General features: G+C 49.2%; 1 protein-coding gene across 3 annotated transcripts in view; it reads right to left on the bottom strand.

Moving 5' to 3' along the window:
• Nucleotides 1-12,526, bottom strand: part of KAT6B (lysine acetyltransferase 6B) — a 695,781-nt gene that overhangs the window by 671,015 nt on the left and 12,240 nt on the right. For 2 of the 3 annotated variants that reach the window (XM_073581049.1, XM_073581050.1), the window contains exon 2: nt 5,851-5,926. The exons of the other annotated variant lie outside the window; for it this stretch is intronic. The gene's annotated coding sequence lies outside the window, so the exon portion shown is untranslated. The remainder of the gene's footprint in view (nt 1-5,850; nt 5,927-12,526) is intronic. 3 annotated transcript variants of the gene reach the window in all.

Here is a 12,526-nt window from a genome sequence, read left to right as displayed (position 1 = left end):
GCATTTGATCCAGTTTTTGCCTTTCTCTGTTTTCTGCTTTGCTGAGTGGGTTCAGCATTGTTCCCTGCTGGGACCAGTGCTGGACCCCATTCTATATGCCACAGCTTGTCAGTCTGTTCAGTATTGCTAATCCCCTGTTATATCAGTATCTCTTGTTTTGCTTCCAGTTCATACCAGAATTCTGATCTAGTGGGGGAGAGGTCATGTGGCCTCAGTATTTTTGCATATCAGACGTGTTGGATTTTTCTTAGGGTTTTTTCCGTAATTGCAGACAGTATCTTTCCTGTCCTGTTCTATCTAGACAGTTTGGGCCCCATCATTTGCTTACTCTATTTTCTGCCTTTGTTTGTGCCTCATCTGGTCTCACCGGCAATATATGTTTGGGGGCTATCTATTCCTTTGGGGTTCTACTCCGGGGCAGTTTAGCTTTCCACTTTCTTGATTTAGGCTTAGTTAATTCTTTGCCTGTGCCGAGGCATCTAGGGCATCGTAGGTACGTCCCACGGCTAATTCTAGTTGTGTTGTTAGTTTTAGGGGTCTGCAATCCGCTACGTTACCAACCTTTCTGGTTATCTGGTTGCCTAGCTTATTCCCCGGCTATCCTCCTCGGGGACCTAATCATAACAGGGGTGCAGCACTGTGGAGAGCTTTGTGGGTGAGAACAAGTACTTTGAATTGGATCCTATAATCAATGGGCAGCCAGTGTAACAACTGACGAAGAGCGGATGCATTCGACTACCGATTAACCAGATGGATGACCCTGGCTGCTGCATTAAGTTTGGACTGGAGAGGGGAAAGTCGAGTAACGGTGAGGCCAATTAATAGAGCGTTGCAGTAGTCCAGGCGGGAGTGGATCAATGCGACAGTAAGGGTTTTTGTTGTTTCCATGGTGAGAAAAGGGCGGATTCTGGAGATGTTCTTTAGGTGTAAGCAGCAAGAGATTGTATATGGGAGGTGAAGGAGAGATTGTGTCAAACCTAACACCCAGACAGCCCGCCTGCTGCCGGGGTGTTATTATGGTGCCACCCACGGAGAGGGAAATGTCAGATTTAGGGAGGTTAGTAGATGGCGGGAGCAGAAGAAGTTTAGTTTTTGAGAGGTTAAGTTTCAGATAGAGAGCGGACATGATGTTGGAGACTGCGGACAGACAGCCACTGGCATTCTGTAGTACCGCGGGGGTAAGGTCGGGGGATGATGTGTATAGTTGTGTGTCATCAGCATAAAGATGGTACTGAAAGCCAAATCTGCTGATGGTCTGTCCAATGGGGGCCGTGTAGATAGTGAAGAGAAGTGGTCAAGGACTGAGCCCTGAGGTACCCTGACAGCAAGAGGAAGAGGAGATGATGTGGAGCCAGCAAACAAAACACTGAAGGAGCGGTCAGAAAGATAAGAAGAGAACCAGGAGAGAGCGGTGTACTTAATGCCTAGTGACTGGAGTCTAGAGAGTAGGAGACAGTGGTCAACAGTGTCGAAAGCTGCAGAAAGGTTGAGAAGAATGAGCAGAGCGTGGTCACCGTTACATTTTGCTGTCAGAAGGTTATTGGTAACTTTGAGGAGTGCAGTTTCTGTCGAATGTAGGGGGCGGAAGCCGGACTGTGAAGGGTCTAGGAGGGAGTGAGTGGAGAGGTAATGGGTAAGGCGGGAGTAGACTAGGCGCTCCAAAAGTCTAAAGATGAAGGGGAGATTGGAGACTGGTCTGTAGTTGTTTGTGCAGGATGGGTCGAGAGCGGATTTCTTTAGTAATGGCATAACGATGGCGTGTTTGAAGGAGGATGGGAAAATGCCCGAGGAGAGGGAGAGATTAAAGATTGTAGTTAGGTGAGTTGTGACGACTGGAGAGAGACACTGGAGTAGATGTGAGGGAATTGGGTCAGTAGTGCATGTAGTCGGACGAGAAGAGGGGAGTCTAAAGACTTCTTCTGTGATGGGATCAAATGTGGAAAGTGAGCCAGGGGAAAGGTAGGAAGGGATGGGAGTCACAGCACTTGGTGGTTGGGAGCGGATTTCCTGACGGATATTATCTATTTTCGCTATAAAGTGGGAGGCCAGGTCATCCGCACAAATATCTGTGATAGGGGCTTGTGCTTTTGGCCTGAGGAGGGAGTGAAAGGTGTCAAAAAGTTTCTTGGGGTTGTTGGCTAGTAAGGAGATCAGGGTGGTGAAGTAGGTCTGTTTGGCAAAGTGATGGGCAGAGTTATAGGTTCTTAACATAAATTTGAAGTGGATGAAGTCTTCTAGTGTGCGGGTTTTTCCTCCATCCGCATTCAGCACTCCTAGAGCATCGCTGGAGAAGTCGAGTTTGCGATGTGAGCCAGTGCTGTTTTAAGGGGCCTTTACACATAGTGATATCGCTAAAGCGTCACCGATTTTGTGACGCAGCAGCGATATCGCTATGTGTGATACTTACCTCCAACCGGCTCCCCCGCTGTCTGTCGCTGATCACGCGGGATCGTCCAGTTTCCACTTCTCGTCGGGCGCTTCCTGCTGGCACCGACGAGCGACGCGTGGACGCGGGCGGGAGGACGTCAGGATCGCCGCATCTGAAAGGTAAGTAATGACCGCTGCTGCATCGCTACATCGCTGTGAGATCTGCCTGTGTGACAGCTCACTAGCGACCATTTAGCGATGCACCAGCGATCCTGACCGGGTCATGTCGTTGTCGGGATCGCTGGTGCATCGCTAAATGTAAAGGGGCCTTTACTCTGTGTTTGGAGGTTCTGAGGGTGAGGGGCGCTACTTGATCAAGGGTGCTTTTAAGAGTGTCGTAGTGATGAACAGCCAGATCAGGACAGGAAAAAGAGGAAATTGGGGACAGTGATGAGTGTAGGGAGTCTGAAAGTGTCAGAGTTAATGGTTTGTAGACTTCTGAATGTGTTGTAGGTAGGAGCAAGCTGGGGTGGGGGAGGATTTGTGAGCATGAAGGAGAGAATGTTGTGGTCAGAGAGGGGAAGCGGAGAGTTATTTAGGTAGGATATTGAACAAAGCCGGACAAAGACCAGGTCAAGGGTGTCTCAGAGGTTGAGAGGCCAAGAGAAGTGGTTAGTGATAGAAGCTGGGATGCAGATGTGGAAGTGGGGCTGTTAATGGGGATGTTGAAGTCTTCCAGGATAAGGGTTGGTACTTCTGAGGACATGAAGTGTGGCAGCAAGGCTGAGAAGTGGTCAAGGAAGTGGGTGGGTGAGCCTGGGGGCCGGTATATGACCGCTACTCTGAGGGGGAGGGGACGGAAGAGCCTGAAGGTGTAGACCTCAAAAGAAGGTAATGAGAGTGATGGAACTAGGGGGGGATGACCTGGAAAGTGCATTGTGGGGACAGGAGTATGCCGACTCCACCACCAGGTCTGTTTGTGGGTCTCGGGGAAGGGGTGACTTGTAAGCCACCATGGGAAATGGCAGCAGGGCAGACAGTGTCAGAGTCCTGAATCCAGGTTTCAGTGAGTGCCAACAGATTGAGAGTTGTTCAGAAAGTAATTGTGCAGGAAAGGAAGCTTGTTACAAACAGACCGTGGTGTTGTGAATTCTCTTACTTCTGAGTCGGGGCTCCCTCTGGTGGTTACTGTGGGTAGTGGAGCTGGCCAGATTGACAGAGGTCTGCCACCTGACGATGATGATGATTGGAAATCTGGGGTTACTGATTGGGAGTATTTAAGTGAGCAGGCTTCCCTCAATTGTTGCTGGTGATTCTGTTATGAACAGGTAACCGAGGAGGATGGCAGGAATAGGCTAGGCCACCAGGAAACCAGAAAGGTTGGTCACTTTTCGAATTGCAGACCCCTAATCCTAACAACACAACTTACAGTAGCCGTGGAGCGTACCTACGATGCCCTAGACGCCTCGACACAGCTGGAGAACTAACTAGGCCTAAAGCAAGGAAGGTGAAATCTAAACTGCCCCGGACCAGAACCCCAAAGAAATAGCCCCCAAACATATTGTCGGTGAGACCAGATGAGGGACAAACACAGGCCGAAAATAGACTGGGGCCGAAACTGTCTAGATAGGATAGGAAAGACACTGTCTGCAATCACGCAAAAACCCTAAAAAATCCAACACGTCTGATGTACAAAAAACACTGAGGTCTCACGACCTCTCCCCCACTATATCAGCATTCTGGTGTAAACTGGCAGCAAAGCAAAAAGACTAATATAACAGGGGACTGAACAAACTGACACAAGCTGTAACATATGGAGCAGGGTCCAGCAAAGCCCCAGGAGAGAGCATGCTGAACCCGCACAGCAAAGCAGAAAGAAGCAAAACCAGATCAGAAGCAAAGGATTAGCAAATGAACAACTTAGCTGAAAAATGCAGGACCAGGGAGGAGACAGCAGACCTCAAGTTGCACAGGAAGAACTAATCACCAGCAACAATTCAGGGAAGCCTGCTCACTTAAATACTCCCAATCAGTAACCCCAGATTTCCAATCATCATCGTCAGGTGGCAGACCTCTGTTAATCCGGCCAGCTCCACTACCCACAGTAACCACCAGAGGGAGCCCCGACTCAGAAGAGAATTCACAACACCTCGGTCTGAAGTAAGAGAATTCACAACACCGTGGATTTCAGAGGGCACAATTAAAAGAAGGAGATGAGGGAGTACAAGTAATGTTAATAAGATTATTAAGGTTTTGATATGGGGTAGGGTAGGGGTTCAGGTTGGGGGATGGTGGACCGGGTTGGTGGAGATGTCCCCTGAAATCAGTAGAAGTAGGAACATAAAGAGCAAATAGTTCTTTGAAATGTTTGAAGTTTTTTTGTGCGATGTGTTTGGGCAAGATGGGCTAAGGTTTTTCAGGAAGGTGAGAAGTGCATGGGAACTGTACATGGGAGAGGGAAGTATAGAGGGGATGATGTGTATGAGTGGTGATGGAGAAGGGATGGGGCGATGAATGTGGATGGCAAGAGAACATAGGAAGATAGAAACAAAGCACATGGCTAAATGGGAGTGCAAAATGCTGGTTACCTGACTCATGCCCTGACTAACTGTCATGGAGTAACTGTCTTTTGCTGGATGCTTAGCTAATGTGATGCTTTGCTTAATGCATGCGACGCCTCACATGCTTGTTCCCTAAGAATGGATCTAAATTTATACACCCCACTACAAGGCTAGGATAGGATAGAGGGATTGTGGGGGCTGCTTAGTTATAAATTAGCAACAGCTGCTCCACACATCCTTGTGTGCAAACGATGATCAAAGACGCAGTCCTGATACCATCTCTATGCTATAGCACCTCTCCTAAGATAAAATCTACAGAGTTCCCCCCCATGGATATACAACAGTAAAGCCCCTGTTACACACAGCGAGATCGCTAGCAATATCGCTGAAACATCACTGGTTTTGTGACGCAGCAGCGATATCGCTAAGTCTGATACCTGCGACCGGCTTCCCTGCTGGTTAGCGCCCGATTGCTGATTGCGCGAGAAGGCCCTGGACCATTTCTCGTCGGGCGCTTCCTGCTGGGCTTCCTGTGGCGCCGACGAGTGACGCGTGCTGGAGGACGTCAGGATCGCCGCGTCTGACAGGTAAGTAGCGACCCCCGACCCCTGCTATGTCGCTGGTGAGATCTGCCTGTGTGGCAGCTCACTAGCGACCACTTAGCAATGCACCAGCGATCCATATCGTTGTCGGGATCGCTGGTGCATCACTTAGTGTAACGGTACCCTATGTACTGAGAACAATGTAACAGATGAATTATAGAAAAGAAGTTGAAGGACATGTTTACCATTCACATTGCTTGCTAACATTGAATGGAGTGAAATACATGCAGGCTGCTTCAGATCAGAAGTTGAATGACATGCTGACATATAATAGAGTGAATACATGCAGGATCAATGCAGGAGTTGAATGAGATGGATACCATTAGAGGCTTCTTGCTGACATAGAATAGAGTGAATACATGCAGGATCAATGCAGGAGTTGAATGAGATGGATACCTGTATGAAGAGAGAAGATGGATGTTAATTCCTTGCCTTGAAATAACTGTTTTTTCTTGATGTTTAGCTTCTGTGATGCTTTTCTTATGATTGCATGCATGATAAACCACCATATACTCACCTGTCCACCGAAGTCCAGGTAACCCCGAGTGTCCCATGGCGATCTCACGTGTAGAACAGTCACATTGGAAGATGTAACCGAACTACCCGGCTGCCAGCGATACACTGTCAGGAGGTAATGGCTCCTGCAGTGTACCACTGAGCTGCCATGAGAGAGCTCACCAGAGTTCATCAGCTGATCAGCTCTGGTGCTTTCACTTATAGCACCGCTGAGTGAGAACTCTCTTCTGGCAGCTCAGTGATACACTGTGGGAGCGATTACCTCTTGTCAGTGTATCACTGCTATCTTTGAGAGCAGTCACATTAGTAACTGCTCTCAAAGCGATCAGGATTGTCGTGGGACATTATGGATTATCTTCTCGGCGGACAGGTAAGGAATATTTGTGGTTTATTATTTTATTTTTGTTGCACGAGACGTTGGCGTTGGTGGATTAGGCGTTCAGGGAGTATGGTTTAATTAAGATTTATTAAAGGACCCTGTCTCATTATTTCAAATAAAGGACTTTATTCTGGGCATCTGTGCTTTTATACGATATCACTGTGGGGTTACTAAACTGTGGGCTTGATGTCACCTGACAATATAAAGGTGACATCAACCCCATAAATATGAACCCCACTTGCCACCGCTATAGGACAAGTGAGAACAGCGGGGCTAAGGTCCAGATTTGGCACATCCTATAGATGCGCCTTTTCTGGGGCGGCTGAAAGCTGATGTTTTAAGTCTTGGAGGGGGGCCAATATCCATGGCCCCTTCCTAAGCTATTAATATGAGCCCACACCTGTCTGCGTAGCCTTTGCTGGTTCAATTTTACAGGGGGACCCCATGTCAATTTTTTTCTGGGGTCCCCCCTGTTATCTAGCTAGTAAAGGCTAAGCAAACAGCTGTGAGCTGATCTAATATAATAATATTATGATATTAATATTCATGTTAGGTGGATTCATAACTGGCTTAGTGATTGGACCCAAAGAGTGGTAGCAAATGGCTGCACATCCAGTTGGAAGAATGTCTCAAATGGGGTACCACAGAGTTCGGTCCTGGACCCTGTATTGTTCCACTTCTTTCTCAATGATTTAGATGAAGGAATTGAGTGTACACTGATTAAATTTGCTGGTGACACAAAGCTAGGAGGGATAGCTAATACTAAGGAAGAGAGAGAGGATTTAAAAAGTTATAAATAAACAGGAGCAGTGGGCAGCAACTAACAGAATGGTTTTTAACAGGGAAAAATGCAAAGTACTACATCTGGGCAATAAAAATGAAAAAAGCATATACTGAATGGGAGGAATAGGGCTAAACAACAGCACATGTCAAAAAGACTTTATATAGATAGATCATAAGCTGAACATGAGTCAACAGTGTGATGCAGCAGCAAAGAAGGCAAATGCAATTCTGGGATGTATTAACAGAAGCATACAGTCTAGATCACATGAAGTCATTATCCCCTTCTACTCCTCTTTGGTCAGACCTCATCTGGAATACTGTGTCCAGTTTTGGGCACCACATTTTAAAAAAGACATCAACAAACTGGAGCAAGTTCAGAGAAGAGCAACCAGAATGGTGACCGGTCTGCAAACCATGTCCTATGAGGAATGGTTACAGGATTTGGGAATGTTTAGCTTGCAAAAAAGAAGACCCAGAGGAGACAAAATGTAATGATCACGTGTGACTGGACACAGCGCCTCCAGCAGGGCGAATTTATGACACACGTGATCCTGGATACAGCTCCTCCAGCAGGGCGAATTTAAACAATAATGGGACGTGCAACCGGATACACCGCCTCCAGCTGGCGAATTTAAGAAATACACGTAGAACTGGATACCCCGCCTCCAGCTGGCGAATTTAAAGAATAAGGGTAAACACAGGGAACAATTACAGTGGTGGGCCCTGCGATAGGGAATGGGGGACGTGGAGACCTCCTAAGCTCCCCTGAGCCAGAGTCCCTACACTCCTAACATTCCCTATACAGGCTCCTCACCTGTCGCCGCACGCGTGCCTAAATACCCTAGCTTGCCCTAAACCTAAACCCTCACTAGGGAATAGGTCGGTGCGGAGACTAATCCCACCACTGCACTAGGACACACATAAGGAAAGTCACAAACAGGGGAAACAGAAAACTTAGCTCTCTCTGTGCTAAAGCTCCAGCACAGAGTCCAGCGACAGACTGCAGCCTTCCTCCTGAATAGCTGCCAAGAACTCCCTTCTGTGACTCCTTCCACACCAGGACTCAGATTGAGCTGAGCACTCTCTTCAGCTCCTTCCACCACCAAGGTTGGTTGCAAATGAACAACTATCACCAACGATGATTGCATACCCTGAGCACACCTTTATAGGGTGTCACACCTGATCCATAATTAAGTGAACATTAACCTAAACCTAAGGTGCGATACCATTCCCCACCACCGGGCAACTTAGAATAAACGACACCACGTGTGATAATTCTAATGGCCACCGGGGGCTATCACGACACACTTTGGAACCAAAGGAAAAAAAGTTCACTTAATGCATTTAATACCGCCAGATCCAACACTGGATCATGACACAATAGCTGTCTACAAATATCTCAAGGGTTGTCACATTGTAGAAGGATCATCTTTATTCTCATTTTCACAAGGAAAGACTAGAAGCAATGGGATGAAACTGAATGGGAGGAGACAAAGATTAGATATTAGGAATTACTTTTTGACAGTCAGGGTGATAAATGAGTGGAACAGGCTGCCACGTGGTGAGTTCTCCTTCCATGGAAGTCTTCAAACAGAGGCTGGACAGACATCTGTCTGGGATGATTTAGTGAATCCTGCTTTGAGCAGGGGGTTGGACCAGATGACCCAGGAGGTCCCTTCCAACTTTACCATTCTATGATTCTATTATTCTAATAGCCAGGAACCTTTATGGCTATTGGCTCCTTTCCAGAATATTAACATCAGTCCTCAGCTGTCGGCTTTCCCTCTGCTGGTTATTAAAATTATGCTGGAGCCCACACAATTTTCTTTAAGATTAACAGTTGCTGTCTGAATGTATATAGGCTGTAACCATTCTGTTAATGCTTCTACATAGGCTGGTAACAATGTGTGTAGGTTTTGTTAGGCGTCGGATTCTAGCGGTCTCCCATTCCTTTCTGACCGCTCAGGGACCTGCACAGCAATCTCGGCGATCCAGGCGCCCTGCTCAGACCAGCTCTCTAGGTCTGGATGTTGCTGCCACCTCTGGACCAGCAATGGTAGCGCAGCCTGCTTTGCAGGAAACCACTCCACAGGCCAAGTCCTCTCGCCACGCTACTGGACATGCCCACGAGATGATCTCCCAGTGGAGATCGGGGGGTCACGTGCTCAGGTCCTTGTCCTGATCTGATTGGCCCATCTCAGAGGTCTGGAAGGTCCCGGAAGCGCATGGCTATAAAAGGCCCGCATGGCCGCTCGCCCTATACTTGCTATGTGTGATATACTTGCTATGTGTGAATGGTGACGGATGTATGATTCTGGTGACTGACTCATTTGAAACCCCTTCCCTCTGATACTACGCATGTGGATAGGGAACTAGAGAGATAGTCAGCGCCAGTCAGTGGCAAGCTATAGGCCACAGTGCATACCGCACCTCTGCACTAGCGTCCGATGGTGTCACGCCTGACAGCACTATCGTATAGCGGCAGTAGTCACCGCCACGGTGCAGTTAGCAGCACTTCCGGCGTCCGCAGTAGCGACGTCGCACGCACGGTAGGTCAAGACGGACACCGACCTCTGTCTTGGGCCGTGTCCTGTGACCATATACTGTGTGTGCATGCCAGCTGAGACCTGTGAAGCTAACAGGCTCAGCGTTTATGCTTTAGGGCCTCTGTGAGGTTAACAGAGTCCGCTCTGCGCACCCCGGGTGACGTTTAACCCGAGCGCAGTATACCGCCATATAGCGAGTCCACCATTACTCAGCAGCGGTTGTTACACCTACTGCACGGTGGACCCCGGGCGGTGAACGCACTTCCTATTATTTATATTTAGTGCGTTCCGCCGTCCCTAACATTATACCAGCGCCAGGGTCTGGCTAGTAGCAGGTTGGCGGCTATCAAGAGCTCCACCTCAGCTGCGAATGCTACCGTAGCCGCTGCTCAGGCAGTCGCAGAGGCTGTCTCACGCGTGCCCACACTCACGCCTATGCAGACAATATCTCGCCTCCCGCTCCCCGACAAGTTTTCGGGTGACAGCGCCACCTGTAGGGGATTTGTGAGTCAGTGCTCTATCCAGCTTGAGTTACTGGCTGCACGGTTCCCTACAGAGTGGGCTAAGGTGGGGTTTATTGTTTCTCTTTTATCTGGCAGGGCATTAGAGTGGGCTACGCCATTGTGGGAGCGTGATGATCCCGTGGTTCAGGGGGCTGCTCAGTTCCTCGCGGCTCTGAAGCAGGTAATTTTTGGGACCACAGATCACGCACGACACCTCTCTCTCCAATTATTGGCCCTAACACAGGGGTCTCTTTCGGTCAGCCATTATGCCGTCCGATTCCGGACATTGGCTTCCGAACTAGAGTGGCCCGATAAAGCACTCATCCCTGTGTTTTGGAGAGGGTTAGCTGAGCATGTCAAAGATGCTCTAGCAACCAGAGAGGTCCCCACAAGTCTGGAGGAAGTGATTGCCATCTCCACCCGCATTGATCTCCGGTTTACGGAGCGCGGGCTGGAACGTGCGCAATCCAGACGAAGGGTTAACTTGGCTCCCACCTTCACCGAGCCGCTAAGATCTACCGCTCAGGAGCTTACATCCTCCAAACCTTTGGAGGTGTCTCGTGCCGGCTCCAAGCCATGTCCGGTGCGAAGCTCCGCACGTTGTTACCAGTGCCGGCAGTTTGGTCACTCGGCTAGCACGTGTTCTCTGCAGTCAGAAAAACGATCACATCCAGTGGTCGTAGGCGGTGGTCAGACAAATATGAAACCCTTTTCTCCCAAACCGGTATTCCGAGGGACATTAGATAGTGGGGCCTCCACCTGGGAGGTAGAGGTTACCGTGGATTCCGGGGCTGAGGGGAACTTTATGTCCTTGACCTTCGCCCGGAAACATGCTATTCCACTACTGGTGTTACTGCCTCAACCTCTGACCATCAGGGTGGTTAATGGTACACCTTTACCATCTCAGGTGACCCACCAGACAGCCCCACTCGGGCTCTCAATCTCACTCTCTCATCGTGAGATTCTGTCCTTGTTCATTTTGCCAGATGGCATTGACCAGGTGCTCCTCGGAGTTCCCTGGCTCCGTTGTCACTCCCCTCATATTGATTGAGCTTCTGGGAATATACTGGGTTTGAGCAAGGACTGTGAGGGAAGGTGCCTGAAGGACAGTGTTCAGGTAGCTTCCACTGAAGTGCCCGCGGATCTCTCTGCGCTTCCTAAACCATACCACCAGTACGCGGACGTTTTCTCTAAAAAATCTGCGGAGACGCTCCCGCCGCACCGTCCTTACGATTGCCCGATAGATCTTCTGCCAGGCACGGAACCTCCTAGAGGCTGTGTATCCGCTGTCACTCCCTGAGACAGCGACTATGTCTCAATATATCCGGGAGAACCTGGCTAGAGGTTTTATCAGAAAGTCGGTGTCGCCGGCTGGTGCAGGGTTCTTCTTCGTGCAGAAGAAGAGCGGAGAGTTACGTCCCTGCATTGACTACAGAGGTCTCAACACCATTACAGTTAAAACAAACACCCTCTCCCGTTGATCTCTGAGCTATTTGACAGGTTGCGAGGGGCCCGGATCTTTACGAAATTAGATCTACGGGGGGGCGTACAACCTGATCTGCATTCGCGAAGGAGACGAGTGGAAGACAGCCTTTAATACCAGGGATGGCCACTATGAATATCTGGTCATGCCCTTCGGCCTTTGTAATGCGCCTGCTGTCTTCCAGGATTTCGTCAACGACATCTTCCGCGATAGACCATCACCGAGGTGGAGAGCATATCTGGATGACATCCTCATCTTCTCGCCAGATTTGACCCCCCCACCGGAGACGTCTGCAGGGTCTTCGACCGTCTGCGGATGAACTCTCTTTCGCCAAGCTGGAGAAGTGCCAGTTTGAGCAGGAGTCCTTGCCGTTCCTGGGCTACATCATCTCGGCCCAGGGGTTGGCTATGGATCTGGCCAAACTGCAAGCGGTAATGGACTGGCAGGAACGACACTCACTCAAAGCGGTGCAGCGCTTTCTAGGGTTCGTCAACTATTACCGCCAGTTCATACCTCACTTTTCCACACTGGTAGCTCCTTTGGTTGCTCTCACAAAGAAAGGAGCTTATCCTAACGCTTGGTCTGAACAGGTCTCCAAGGCCTTCTCGTCTCTAAAATCCCATTTTGCTGGCGCTCCCATCTTACACCGTCCCGATGTGGATAAACCGTTTATCCTGGAGGTGGATGCCTCTTTCGTCAGTGCAGGAGCAGTCCTTTTCCAGAAGGATGCTCAAGGTCGGAAGCATCCCTGCTTCTTCTTCTCTAAGACCTTCTCACCGGCGGAGA

Source organism: Dendrobates tinctorius, unplaced genomic scaffold, assembly GCF_039654945.1.
Source record: "Dendrobates tinctorius isolate UK_male_01 unplaced genomic scaffold, ASM3965494v1 ptg000068l, whole genome shotgun sequence".
In the NCBI taxonomy this organism is placed as follows: Eukaryota; Metazoa; Chordata; class Amphibia; order Anura; family Dendrobatidae; genus Dendrobates; species Dendrobates tinctorius.
This window is presented reverse-complemented; position numbering and strand designations above follow the sequence as displayed.